The 12503-nt window shown below is 31.8% G+C and overlaps 1 long non-coding RNA gene across 1 annotated transcript; it reads right to left on the bottom strand.

Moving 5' to 3' along the window:
• Positions 1-11436: 11436 nt before the first annotated feature.
• Positions 11437-12295, bottom strand: LOC149958916 (uncharacterized). The gene is made up of 3 exons (XR_016478351.1): positions 11964-12295; positions 11752-11901; positions 11437-11660 (listed from the first exon to the last, which is right to left on the bottom strand). It is a non-coding gene; the product is annotated as an uncharacterized LOC149958916 (long non-coding RNA).
• Positions 12296-12503: the final 208 nt, after the last annotated feature.

Genomic DNA, 12503 nt, shown 5'->3' with positions numbered 1-12503 from the left:
TCCCGCGTCACACATAGCCTTTGACAGCGCCTCGCTATGGTTAGATTTTCTTCTTGTGATGACGTCACTTCGTTACTAGCTCTCACTGCAGTATATCCCAAAGTGACAAACTTATTGAAAAATATTAAAGACTTAAGCTAAAACTAAAAACGAAATCAAAACCACGGCGAACGAGAGGCGAGCCTGGCGAGTGTGACGCGACCTTTGTACCTTCGAACGCTGGTTTGCCCCATTCTTTTCCGTTTTGGTTGTAGCTAAGCGCTCGCTCGGGCGTTTATTATTTTTTTTTATTTGGAAAACCCGACTTAAAAAAAACCCCGACCAAAAGATTTAACAACCCGACCTGACTCGGGTCGGGGCTGAAAACCCGGGGATCCCCGACTTACCGGGTCGGGGTCGGGGTCACCGTACGATCACTACTTGGAACGTTTCACACTTTCGACCGTACATGTAGGTAACTGTTTAAAATATTTCATACTTCGACACAAACGGATAAGGAATGTAGTAGATAGCCCTCAGTGATTAGACTACACTAACTTAGGTTAATTTCCCGTAGCACTGTAGTCTAACTGCTAATGTTCGTCGTCGTCGTGTTTTCAAATGTACTCAAGTATAAACGGCGATGTATTTCACTTTGTTCCCTCCGTGTAGTTCTTAGTTAACAACGGCTCGCAAAAGATTAATCTATGCATTGTAAATAGGTAACATAAATTCAGCAGAAGATAATTACTATGACTGTTACTTTATATTTTTACCTCTCCGAGGGGACTTTGTACCCTGGAGGGGTATTACAATCACCGTGTCTGTCTGTGGGTCTGTATGTCCGGCGAACGCAAAGGTTAATCATTGCGTACGCAGTTTCTCGAAATCTCTGCGTTCGCAGTTTCTCGAAGGGCTGGCAAAACCACCGTGTGACGGTGAGCGTTAACAGATTCATTTGCGGTTTGGTTTGGTTTCGATGGTGTTTTTTCGTTAACGCTCACCGACGGTTTTAACTCAGTTTGATTGTGCATTGCGTTTTTGTAATGTTTATGCGTAGGTTGTGAATGTTGAGTTCCTGTTGAGTGTTGAGTTTGTTGTGTTTGTGTTTTGATGGTTGTGCATGTTATGACGGTTGTGGGTGTTGAGTTTGTGGTGTTTGTGTTATGATGGTTGTGAATGTTGAGTTCCTGTTGAGTGTTGTGTTTGTGTTTTGATGGTTGTGCATGTTATGACGGTTGTGGGTGTTGAGTTTGTGGTGTTTGTGTTATGATGGTTGTGCATGTACGGGCGTTTTCTCTCCAACTTCTACTTAATGATTGCTGAGTGTTATGCAACCTCTCAACGTCCAATGGCAGGGTTTCCACCAATTGTTCACGGTATTCGTCTTAGTATCAATTTGCAATTTATTAGCGCCGGCCGGGAATCGAACCCGGGTCTGCCTCGTGCAAGAGATTTACTCTAACCACTCAGCCACCAACGCTTGTTAAGTTACGGTGTTTTTCTAAAAAACAGCTTTGGCGAATGTCATTTACAAAGTTATAACGTTAGGTACTATAATTTATTCTACATCATTTTAAATATTTATAAATTATATTAATCTTATATTTAATTAAATATTTATAAATTATATTAATCTTATATTTAATTAAATATTAATAAATTATATTAATCTTATATTTAATTAAATATTTATGAATTATATTAATCTTATATTTAATTAAATATTTATAAATAATATTAATCTTATATTTTATTAAATATTAATAAAATTGATTCGTTGCCGCTGTGTTATTGTTTCCTTTTACGTTGTGTTATAAATCTGTAATATATTATTCAATGACGTTGTTAAACTCTTTAATTGTCAGTAGGTTTATTTTTTCGGATACGCTTTTTTGTTGTGTTTTTTAACTGATCCAGATTACGTTCTTTTTTGTCTAATCTTTGGTATTGTTGGTTTTTTCTGTTTTATATTTGTATCTACTATTTTTTAAGTTTATTTCCTTTTCCCCGCAAAATCGTCCAGTCTTAGAGGAACCTTTAAGAGCGTATACTCTTAAAACAGTTGGGTTAAAATCGACCCAAAATGGGTTATTTTTGTAACCCAACGCTGGGTCAGTATTTACCCTACCCTTTTTTGGGTTATTTAAATTTCAACCCAGAAATGGTTAGAACTTGCAACCCAAAGTTGGGTTGTTACGTTTTAACCCACAGTTGGGTTACAAGAATAACATTAACTGGGTTATTTTTCGTAACCCAAAACTGTGTTAATATCTAAAACAACCCATTTTGGGTTGCAATAATAACCCAATTTGGGCTCTTTTTTAAACTGAAACACCCCATTTTTGGTTGCAATAATAACCCAATTTGGGCTCTTTTTTAAACTGAAACACCCCATTTTTGGTTGCAATAATAACCCAATTTGGGCTCTTTTTTAAACTGAAACACCCCATTTTTGGTTGCAATAATAACCCAATTTGGGCTCTTTTTTAAACTGAAACACCCCATTTTTGGTTGCAATAATAACCCAATTTGGGCTCTTTTTTAAACTGAAACACCCCATATTTTTAGTTGCAATAGTAACCCATTTTCGGCTTTTATTTACCCAAACCACCCATTATTGGTTACAATAATAGTCCTATTTGAGGTCTTTTTTAAATTTTAATCCATAACTGGGTTAATATCCCATCAATAACAGCCCAATTTTGGTTGCCTTACAAAACAAAACTCTGAAGGAATCCATATTTGGGTTACAAAGGGACACAAATATAGTTGGTTTCCAAACTATATATAAAATAGTCATAATACTGGACCTGTATTTACTGACATTTAGCTTAAAAATACACTCATTTAGTTTATATATACCGAAACTTCGTAACATTCTTAGTAAAAGAATCAGAACTATCTCTGATTCACCTAAAAGAATCTTTTCTAGCCTAAGCAGGTATAACCTAGCCCGTTCATCTACCCTTTGTGAATACAAAAAATAAATACCAAACTCAATCACTTAGGGATTTTTTTTATTTTCAAAATGTTGTTGTAAATAGTTAAATTATGACATTATTGTATTTTAAAAATTATATTGTTCTTTGGTTTTTTTAAGTTAAAATTTTAACTCAACAGAACTATTATGTTACAAATTTTTAAGATACCAGTATTTTACCACAACTGTCAGCAAAATACTAATATTAAACTGTGGTAAAACAAATTAAAAATTTTTATTACAAAACTTAAAAAACATATATATATGAAAAAGAATTTGACTTAAAACTGCTTTTTGCTTCACAAATTATAAAAAGTTCAGCCTCGCTATATAAAAGTATATTATCTTTAAAAATAACAATGAAAGACTAGATTTAAAAGTTCAGTGAAATTAGGATTAAAAAAATGAAACTATAATTACGAAAAATTTTAACAAGTTGTTCAACTTATGTGAAAAATATAATTATTACACATTTTGGCTGAATACATCTTAGATTCACGAAAGTTCAGTCTCACAAATTTAGTAATTTTCGTTAATTTAATTACTTAAAAGTTAAATCTCATAAATAAACTGATGTTCACAATGGGCAACAAGTACGAAAACCTCAGTTACTTTTAAAAAGGAAATAAACCAAAAATCCTAATTTTTGAGAGCAAGATTTGACTAATTATTTTATAAATAGCAACAATGAGGCTGAATTAGGTCAGAAATAGAGATATGATATAGAAATTATTTTTCAAAAACATTTATAAAAGTGTTAGTGTGGGAAATATCCATAAAAGTACCAAAACCTCAGTTACTTTTACAAGGGAAAGTAACCAAAAATTCTAATTTTTAAGAGCAGGATTTAACTAATTATTTTATAAATAGCAACAATGAGTCTGAAATAGGTCAGAAATAGAGCTATGGTACTGAATTGATTTAAAAAACAATTATAAAAGTGTTAGTGTGGCAAATAACCATAAAAGTACCAAAACCTCAGTTACTTTTACAATAGAAAGTAACCAAAAATCCTAATTTTTAAGAGCAGGATTTAACTAATAATTTTACAAATAGTAAAAATAAGTTTGAAATAGGTCAGAAATATAGGTATGATAAAAAAATTATTTTTCAAAAACATTTATAGAAGTGCTAGTCTGTGAAAGTTTCATAAATGTTTCGTATCACCCGTTGTATAACAAGGGATGAAGACCAAAAATCCTCATATTTAAGAGCAGGATTTAACTAATTATTTTATAAATAGCAACAATGAGACTGAAACTATACCTCTATTTCTGACCTATCTCAGACTCACTGTGGCTATTAAATAAATTATTTAAAACCTGCTCTTAAAAATGACAATTTTTGATTTCTTACCCTTGTGAAAGTAACAGAGGTTTTGGTACTTTTATGGATATTGTCCAGCACACTACCACTTTTATAATTTTTTTAAAAATAAATTCAGTACCATACCTCTTTTTCTGACCTATTTCAGACTCATTGTGGGTATTTATAATATAATTAGTAAAATCCTGCTTATAAAAAGGAAGTTTTTGGTCTTCATCCCTTGTTAAATCAACGGGTTTTACGAAACATTTATGAAACTTTCACAGACTAGCACTTCTATAAAGGTTTTTGAAAAATAATTTCTATATCATACCTCTATTTCTGACCAATTTCAAACTGATTTTTACTATTAGTAAAATTACTAGTTAAATCCTGCTCTTAAAAATGAGGATTTTTAGTTACTTTCCCTTGTAAAAGTAACTGAGGTTTTGGTACTTTTATGGATATTTCCCACAATAACACTTTTATAAATGTTTTTGAAAAATAATTTCTATATCATACCTCTATTTCTGACCTATTTCAGACTCATTGTGGCTATTTATAAAATAATTAGTCAAATCTTGCTCTTATAAAGGAGGTTTTTGATCTTCATCCCTTGTTAAATCAACAGGATTTACGAAACATTTATGAAACTTTCACAGACTAGCACTTTTATGGATATTTCTAACACTAAAACTTTTATAAATTTTTTAAAAATCAATTCAGTACCATACTATGGTACTGATTTGATTTTTAAAAAAATTATAAAAGTGTTAGCGTGGGAATTACCCATAAACTGTGTTTCATGATTCGGGCAGTTTCATCGCAAAGAGGCCATTAACCAACTGAAATATTTCAATCAGATTATTTTTCTATTAAGCTATGTAGTAGAAATTACATCTTTGAATGTTCCCACTTAAAAGGTACAACTGGTAAAATGACTTGGAGTTAGTAATATATTTTAATTAACCCAATGGCTGTAAATTCGGTTATGCGAAAGTTAATTTTTTTTACTAAACTTCATATTCTAAGAGACCTATTAAATTTGAAAATTAATTTATATATACAAAGTATCAGGTTTAATAGATAAAAATTTTGATATGTATGAGTAAATAAATTAAAGAGACTTAAACGGTTTTAAATTCACAATATTTTTATTTATAAATATATTACTAACTCTTCAGGGATTTTTACAAGTCTGACGATATAATGGTAAAACTTTGGGTCGAAAAACATTTGTGCGCTTAATAGTTAGAAGTTTTACCATTATATCGTCAGACTTGTAAAATTCCCTGAAGAAGGTGGAAGAGTTCCTCCGAAACGTTGGATGTTATAAATAAATATATTGTGAATTTAAAACTGTTTAAGTCTCTTTTAATTAAGTTTTTTCACAATGTGCTTCTCTTCACTTCTATGAGTAATTAGATTGGATATAAATCTCTTTGTGTTTGACCACTTGGGCAGTTTATGGCCAAGAGGTCATAAACAAAGAAATATTGTATGAAATATTTTTGTATTTACCAAGTAGTGTTTTTTGTTCGATATAGTGTACTTTACAACGTAGTTCCAACTTTCTTCAAAACCATCAGATATTCAGCCCCGTTCGCTATTGAGCTTACAAAAATTAAATTTTTCCTAATGGTTGGATAATATATTTCATCTATGATTTTTAAGTTAATTTGGTTATGGTAGATTATCATATTCAATAATTTTAAGAAGACCATACATCTAATTACACGATCTAGGCGCATTTGGTATATGTAATAGTTTACTTAAACATATATTATACAACGCAATCTGCTTTTGCAATTGGGCAAAGGTCTATTTATTATTATTACTACTTTTTGTTATTCTGGCAACACTTAAGCCTAACACTTTGAAGCATGCATGTTTAGGCTTATTGGGGAAATAACCTTGAATATACCTGTTCATGGATGACTTTTACCCTAAATATTTATTATGAAGATGCTCCACAATAAAGTCGTTAAACTAATTATCTTCACCGTATAATTGAAAAGGTAAAAAGAATGAAATCAACATTCACTCACTCGAAAAAACGCTGCTTTCGCGCGAAAAATATGGCGTCGCGCGACTACTGACGCATCGTTACGATAGTGACTTCATAATTAATTTACCCGCGAATTTTGTAACTCAATTTCGGGTTGTAAGAACATGTGACCCAAAATTGGTTAATAACAACCCAGAATGGGTTTAAAAAATAACCAAAGTTTTGGGTTAGACATTTCGACCCAGTTTTTTGACCCAGAACAAAATGTAAGAAAAACCATAACCCAAAACTAGTCAATTTTAGCAATTTTTGGGTTAAAACTAAAACAACCCAAAATATTTAACCCAACTGTTTTAAGAGTGTATTAGTCATCCCCAAAAGCTTATCCGGTTTCATTATAATAACGTTAAAAATCGTATTTGTGAATGGTAAGGTGTTGCGCTTCTTGATATTATATTGTCTATTGCTTGATTTATAAGTATTTGAACTAATTTATTGCTTGACTGCGATATAATATTTTTCTAGAATTATTTTGATTCTGAAGTCTGATTGCTTGACTGCGTTATAATATTTTTCTACGAGTTTTGTTTCTGAAGTTTGATTGCTTGACTGCGTTATAATATTTTTCTACGAGTTTTGTTTCTGAAGTTTGATTGCTTGACTGCGTTATAATATTTTTCTACGAGTTTTGTTTCTGAAGTTTGATTGCTTGACTGCGTTATAATATTTTTCTACGAGTTTTGTTTCTGAAGTTTGATTGCTTGACTGCGTTATAATATTTTTCTACGAGTTTTGTTTCTGAAGTTTGATTGCTTGACTGCGTTATAATATTTTTCTACGAGTTTTGTTTCTGAAGTTTGATTGCTTGACTGCGTTATAATATTTTTCTACGAGTTTTGTTTCTGAAGTTTGATTGCTTGACTGCGTTATAATATTTTTCTACGAGTTTTTGTTTCTGAAGTCTGATTGTTTGGGTTGTTATTGTGTATTTTTCTATTCGTTATTTTAATTTTTTGATACTCTAATATTTTAAACTGGATATAGTATAACGTTACTTCTGCGTATTTCGAATGTGCGTGACGTGGAGGGCATTTTCACGTTTTATTAGGATCAGTTTTTTTAATTTTAAATATCTTTCGTTTTATTTGTATTTTATTTCGTTTTTTCAGTCGTTTATTTTTATCGAGTTGTATACATCGTGCGCTTACACTTATGTTGGTCTGGTTTTTAACTGGGTCGTCATTTCTTCGTAATTTATTTTAAACGTTTTCTCGACTGATTAAGATGTTTAATTTGAAATAAAATGAGCGTTAAAGATGCGGCAAAAATTTCGTAAGCGAGAAAAATATAAATACCCTGTGTAGATATTTCTTTCATTAAAATTGGCTTCGTATTATATTTAACTGATAAACTTGTACCGTAAATAGGGTTAAATTCAATTGTGCATTGTTTTAGTACGTCTAACTCGCTGTTGTAACTACTTAATTTATAATATTATGAATAAATTATACTCGGTTGTTTCGTCTCAATTATTTTAATTATAAATAAAATTTTATACAGGGCGGGATTGAACCGGGATTACGTTTTTAGTAAATAACTCGGAATTGCGGAGATATATCTTTAAGAGTAATCTCGAAAAATTAATACCGTTAGGGACAATTCTTCCGAGGAGAGGTATATTTTGGCTTCCCAACTTGTTAAAGTTCCATCAAAACAAAACCCAAATTGTATCGTTCCCATTTGGGTTTTGTTTTGATTGTTACGACGTACAGTGGGGCAAACTGAGCCCAAACCTGGCCAAAATTCCAAAATATAAATCACGCGTATAAACTTTACTTTAATTTAGAATATTTTTTTTATAAACCACTGCACAATTTACCGGTGTTTGATTTTTGATTGCAAAATTTTATTCTCTACCTGGCTCCTTCGCGCCCAACAAGACATTGCGCTTCGAAGGCATAATGAAAGTTTAAATAGTAATAACCGAGGTAATTTTATTGAACTATTAGAATTGCTCAAGAGGAATTTCCCGGATTTTAAAATAAAATCTAAAGCTACGCCGAATTAAGAAAAATATACTCACGGTACGATTAAAATGAAGTTATCAACATCTGTGGTAAACTAGTTTTAAATATGATAGTTGAGGAAATTAACCATTCAGGAGGATACTTTTCACTTATGGCAGATGAATCGAGGGATAAGGGTGGGACGGAACAACTAAGCGCGTGTCTTAGGTATGTTTTCTAAGACGATATTAAGAAAATATTTTTCGGTTTCTCGGATTTACACGTTTTTAATGCCGAGTCAATAGCTTCGGAGATATTAAAACCTTTTTCAGAAAACGGGATAGATATCAAAAAATGCGTTTCACAAAGCTATGACGGTGCCAGCGTTACGTCTGGGGAGAAAAACGGTGTCAATGTTCGAAGGTGCTTGCCCTTACGTACACTGCTACGCCCATAGATTAAATTTAGTGTTAGTAGATTCGTGTACAAATATAGCACGAGTGAGAGAATTGCTGGGGCTTTTACAAGCCGTATATAACTTCCAGAGCAATTCTGTGCTAAGAGCCGAATATTTTGAAAATGCACAAAAAAGAACTTGGCCATAATGAAATTTTAAAAATGCCTAAAAGCTGTGACGTACGATTATCTAGCAAAAGAAAAGGAATTAACTACTTGATGATAAAACGTCGGGGCTATATATCGCAGTTTGAAAAAGTTTATACGTTGGTTTTGTTGGTAGTTTTGGACCAAGTCCTTGAAATTACCAACACTTCATCAGAATACTTGCAAAGCTCCCAGTCATGGTATACACGAGCAGTAAGTCTCTGTGAAGCCACCATTGCAACATAGAGAAATCGAGGGATCCGTTAAAATTCGATTTAATTTGAGCGGAAGCTACAAAATTTGCAAATAAAATATTACTTGACGCGCCAGATTCAAAAAGTGCGCCAAAACCAAGTAGAAAATTAATTGGAGTTGCTTCAAGATCAAAGAGAAAAATTTTTAAAAACAAAAAACTGACAAATGGTATGCTTTTCGAAACAACCGGGACTAGAGAAACCGATGTGGTTACCATTAATCAAAAATTAAAAGCCGAATACTTCGAAGTTATAGATAAATTCATTTTGGAAATGAAGAAAAGATTGACTAACAATTCGAGTGTTTTAGAAGGATTGTCAGCATATGATCCTAAAGACACTAATTTTTAAAATCAAGAAACCATAATTTCCTTTTGTGAATCGCACTCTAGATTTGATTTTAATTTCAGCTCCTTAAAATGCCGAATTTAAGTAGCCAAAAATTTATTTAAGTTGGAAGCTATTGAGTCGGCTTACGACTGCTATAAGTATCTCATAAAAATTGGAAATGGTTTTAAAGATCTTCTAATACATTTTTAAATAGTAATAAGCATTCCGGTATCCAGTGCCACAAGTGAAACGAGTTTTAGTGCTCAAAATTGAATACAAACATTTTTAAGAACGTCTATGCTTGAAAACAGATAATGCAATTTAGCCCTAATTTCTAATAATTGAGATTTAAGCAATAGTCTCAGAGACAATAAGATGTAATTGGTTGACGAATTTGCAAAAAGCAATCGCCGGCTTCAATTTAAAGGGAATAGAACCTCCAACGCGTTCTTTATGGTAGACCCCATCAATTTCCTTTATTCCCTTCACAATCAGCGATTATCAGCGCCGCAGGTGTGAAAAGCCATGGGAGGCAGCAGACAATATTGGAACCCTAGGAGGGCGACAGAAATACGAGAGGTTATATTCCCTTTAAGCTGTAAAATAAATAGCGCCTATATATATATATTCTAAATTTTTCTAGCCTAGTTGTAACTTTAAATTTTTTTTAAATCTATGTTTGAATTAATTTCATCTGGGGTGTGATTCTACTCTTATCGTTAAAATTTTAACGAAAATAAAACTCGTTACAAAGACAATTTCAACGTGACTAACGAAAAAAATATCATTATTAATGGTATTCGCTAGCGAAACGGGTATAGGCGGCGCCACAGTCGCTACCCCTGCAGCTTGGTTTGTCTGCGTACTTTGCTGATCAAAACAAACGATTAATATGGCGGATTGTAGGCGCCGAGGTGGCATAAATTGCCTTTTTGTAGTAATACTGCCTTTAAAAATATTACAATTCGAGTAAATGGTGAGAAAAGAACGTTGGAGTTATCGTTTCACAATTTTCCGAAATGCAAAAATCTTTTTAATGTGTGGTTAACTAATATAAAATCAGGGAAGATGCCTAGTTAGTGGGCACAGATTTGCAGCGCCCATTTTAAAGATATAGACTTTTTAGAAAGAAAGGTTGAGACACAAATTTTACTTGTTATTACTGATTTTAAAGTTAATATTATTAAATATATATCATAATAACTGTCATTTAGATGAAGAGAATTCAAGAGACGCATGAAATGCAGTGCCATTCCAAGCAATAATTTACCATGTAGACTTATTACAAATCCAATGTAACTAAATAAAAAGAGAGGACCCTACGTTTTGTGAATCGTTTTAAAGGTGATCTGTTTTAATATATACTGCAAAATAAGGAAATGCTAATGAATTAAATTAATTTTAGGTCAAGCCGTTCGATTGTCATTATCGCTGGAAAATATTACATTGAGGCCCACAAAATTATGCGTTAAAAGGGCATATTTTTCTATTTTGTATTGGACCCCAATTTTCCTATCTTTGCCACCCTGATGGTTTGGTATGAGTTTTCGAGTTGATTAATAACATTTCGAGCTATTGCCGCAGATCCCAATATGATTAAAAATAATACTGTAAATTCAAATGGTTTTTATTTTTAATACTTATTTGCATATGTTAACATTTTATTCACTTCTATTGTAATTTCTAATTAAGTGGTTTCTTCAATGAATTTAATTGCTTTTAACTTTGAATTAATTCTATAATACATTTGTTTTTGCCTTTTTAGTTAACATGGCTTTGAGTAGAAAATTCATAACATAAATAGTTCAGTTCATTTGTTATCTACAAATACTAATTGGCCAAAATTTAAAATAGGAACTAATTTAACATATTAAAAATATAACTTTCCTTGACTAGAAGTGTAAATTTAATTATAACTTTTTTTAACTAAAATCTAAAATAAAAATTATATATTTGGACAACGTTTTTTTTCAAATATTGTCAGTCTCTCTTAATATCAATTAAAAATAGCCCTTGAGAGAATAGACAAAAAAATGAAAAGGCCTAGCTGAATTTTTCCATAGTAGCCTCTACAGTCGTTAACCAGTAGATTCCTTCCGTTCCAACTTAGTTATTTTGTGCCACTGCCTCTTCAATTGATATTATCTTCGCTACAAATGGACTCTCCACAAATATTTCATCCCGACTAAAAGCTAGAAATAAATTTTTGAGACTAGCTAAGTGACCAAATAAGGGTACATAAACCTTTTTGAGCCAGCCAAATTTAACCCTCGCAACTCTAACCATTTTATTACCGTACAATACCGAAGGCACAGTTAGTTCTTTTCCTTCATTTTACCCCACTTCTAAAGTCAGAAAGTTGGGATAGCTCTCAGTATCTTTATATATAAAATAGACCAGCAATTTACTGCATGTTTGCAAAAGCCTGAATTTCTAGAATAATAAGTAAAACAGGTTACATTAAAGAATTGGGTTTTAATAAAAAATATATTTACCCACTATTGCATGAACAATGGACACTTTCAATGCTGTGTTTTCCATCACCAACTTCAAATTTTAACTTTTGTTTTAAGCATCCGCACACCTTATTCTATGGATCAAGAGTAGACTACTCTCCGGACCAATATACTTCAAAATTTCAAGCATGGAGCGATTCACTAATATACCAAATAAAATTATTTAAAATACATTATACATTATACAAAATGCTGAAGCTACTAGTCTATGAAATTAGAACAATCTGGGCTTGTTCTAATGTGAAGATAATAATAAATTTCCTACATACCTTTAAAACTTTCAAACTGATCCCGTGTATGAATTCTCCAAGGCCTACTCATAGTGTTATTAAACTCGAATATTTATATTTACGAATTCAATACCTATTGACAGTTCAAAATTAATAAATAAATGTAGTATATACAACTTTGTTAATACAAAACATTCGAACACGCTTTAAACAAGTTGGCAAGCCAAAATATACCTCTCCTCGGTAGAATTGTCCCTAGTGGTATTAATTTCTCGAGATAGCCCTTAAA

The sequence above is a fragment of the Leiobunum rupestre genome, chromosome 2 (assembly GCF_980474605.1).
Source record: "Leiobunum rupestre chromosome 2, qqLeiRupe1.1.hap1, whole genome shotgun sequence".
In the NCBI taxonomy this organism is placed as follows: Eukaryota; Metazoa; Arthropoda; class Arachnida; order Opiliones; family Sclerosomatidae; genus Leiobunum; species Leiobunum rupestre.
Note: the sequence above shows the minus strand (reverse complement) of the source record. Positions and strands in the feature narration are given on the sequence as shown.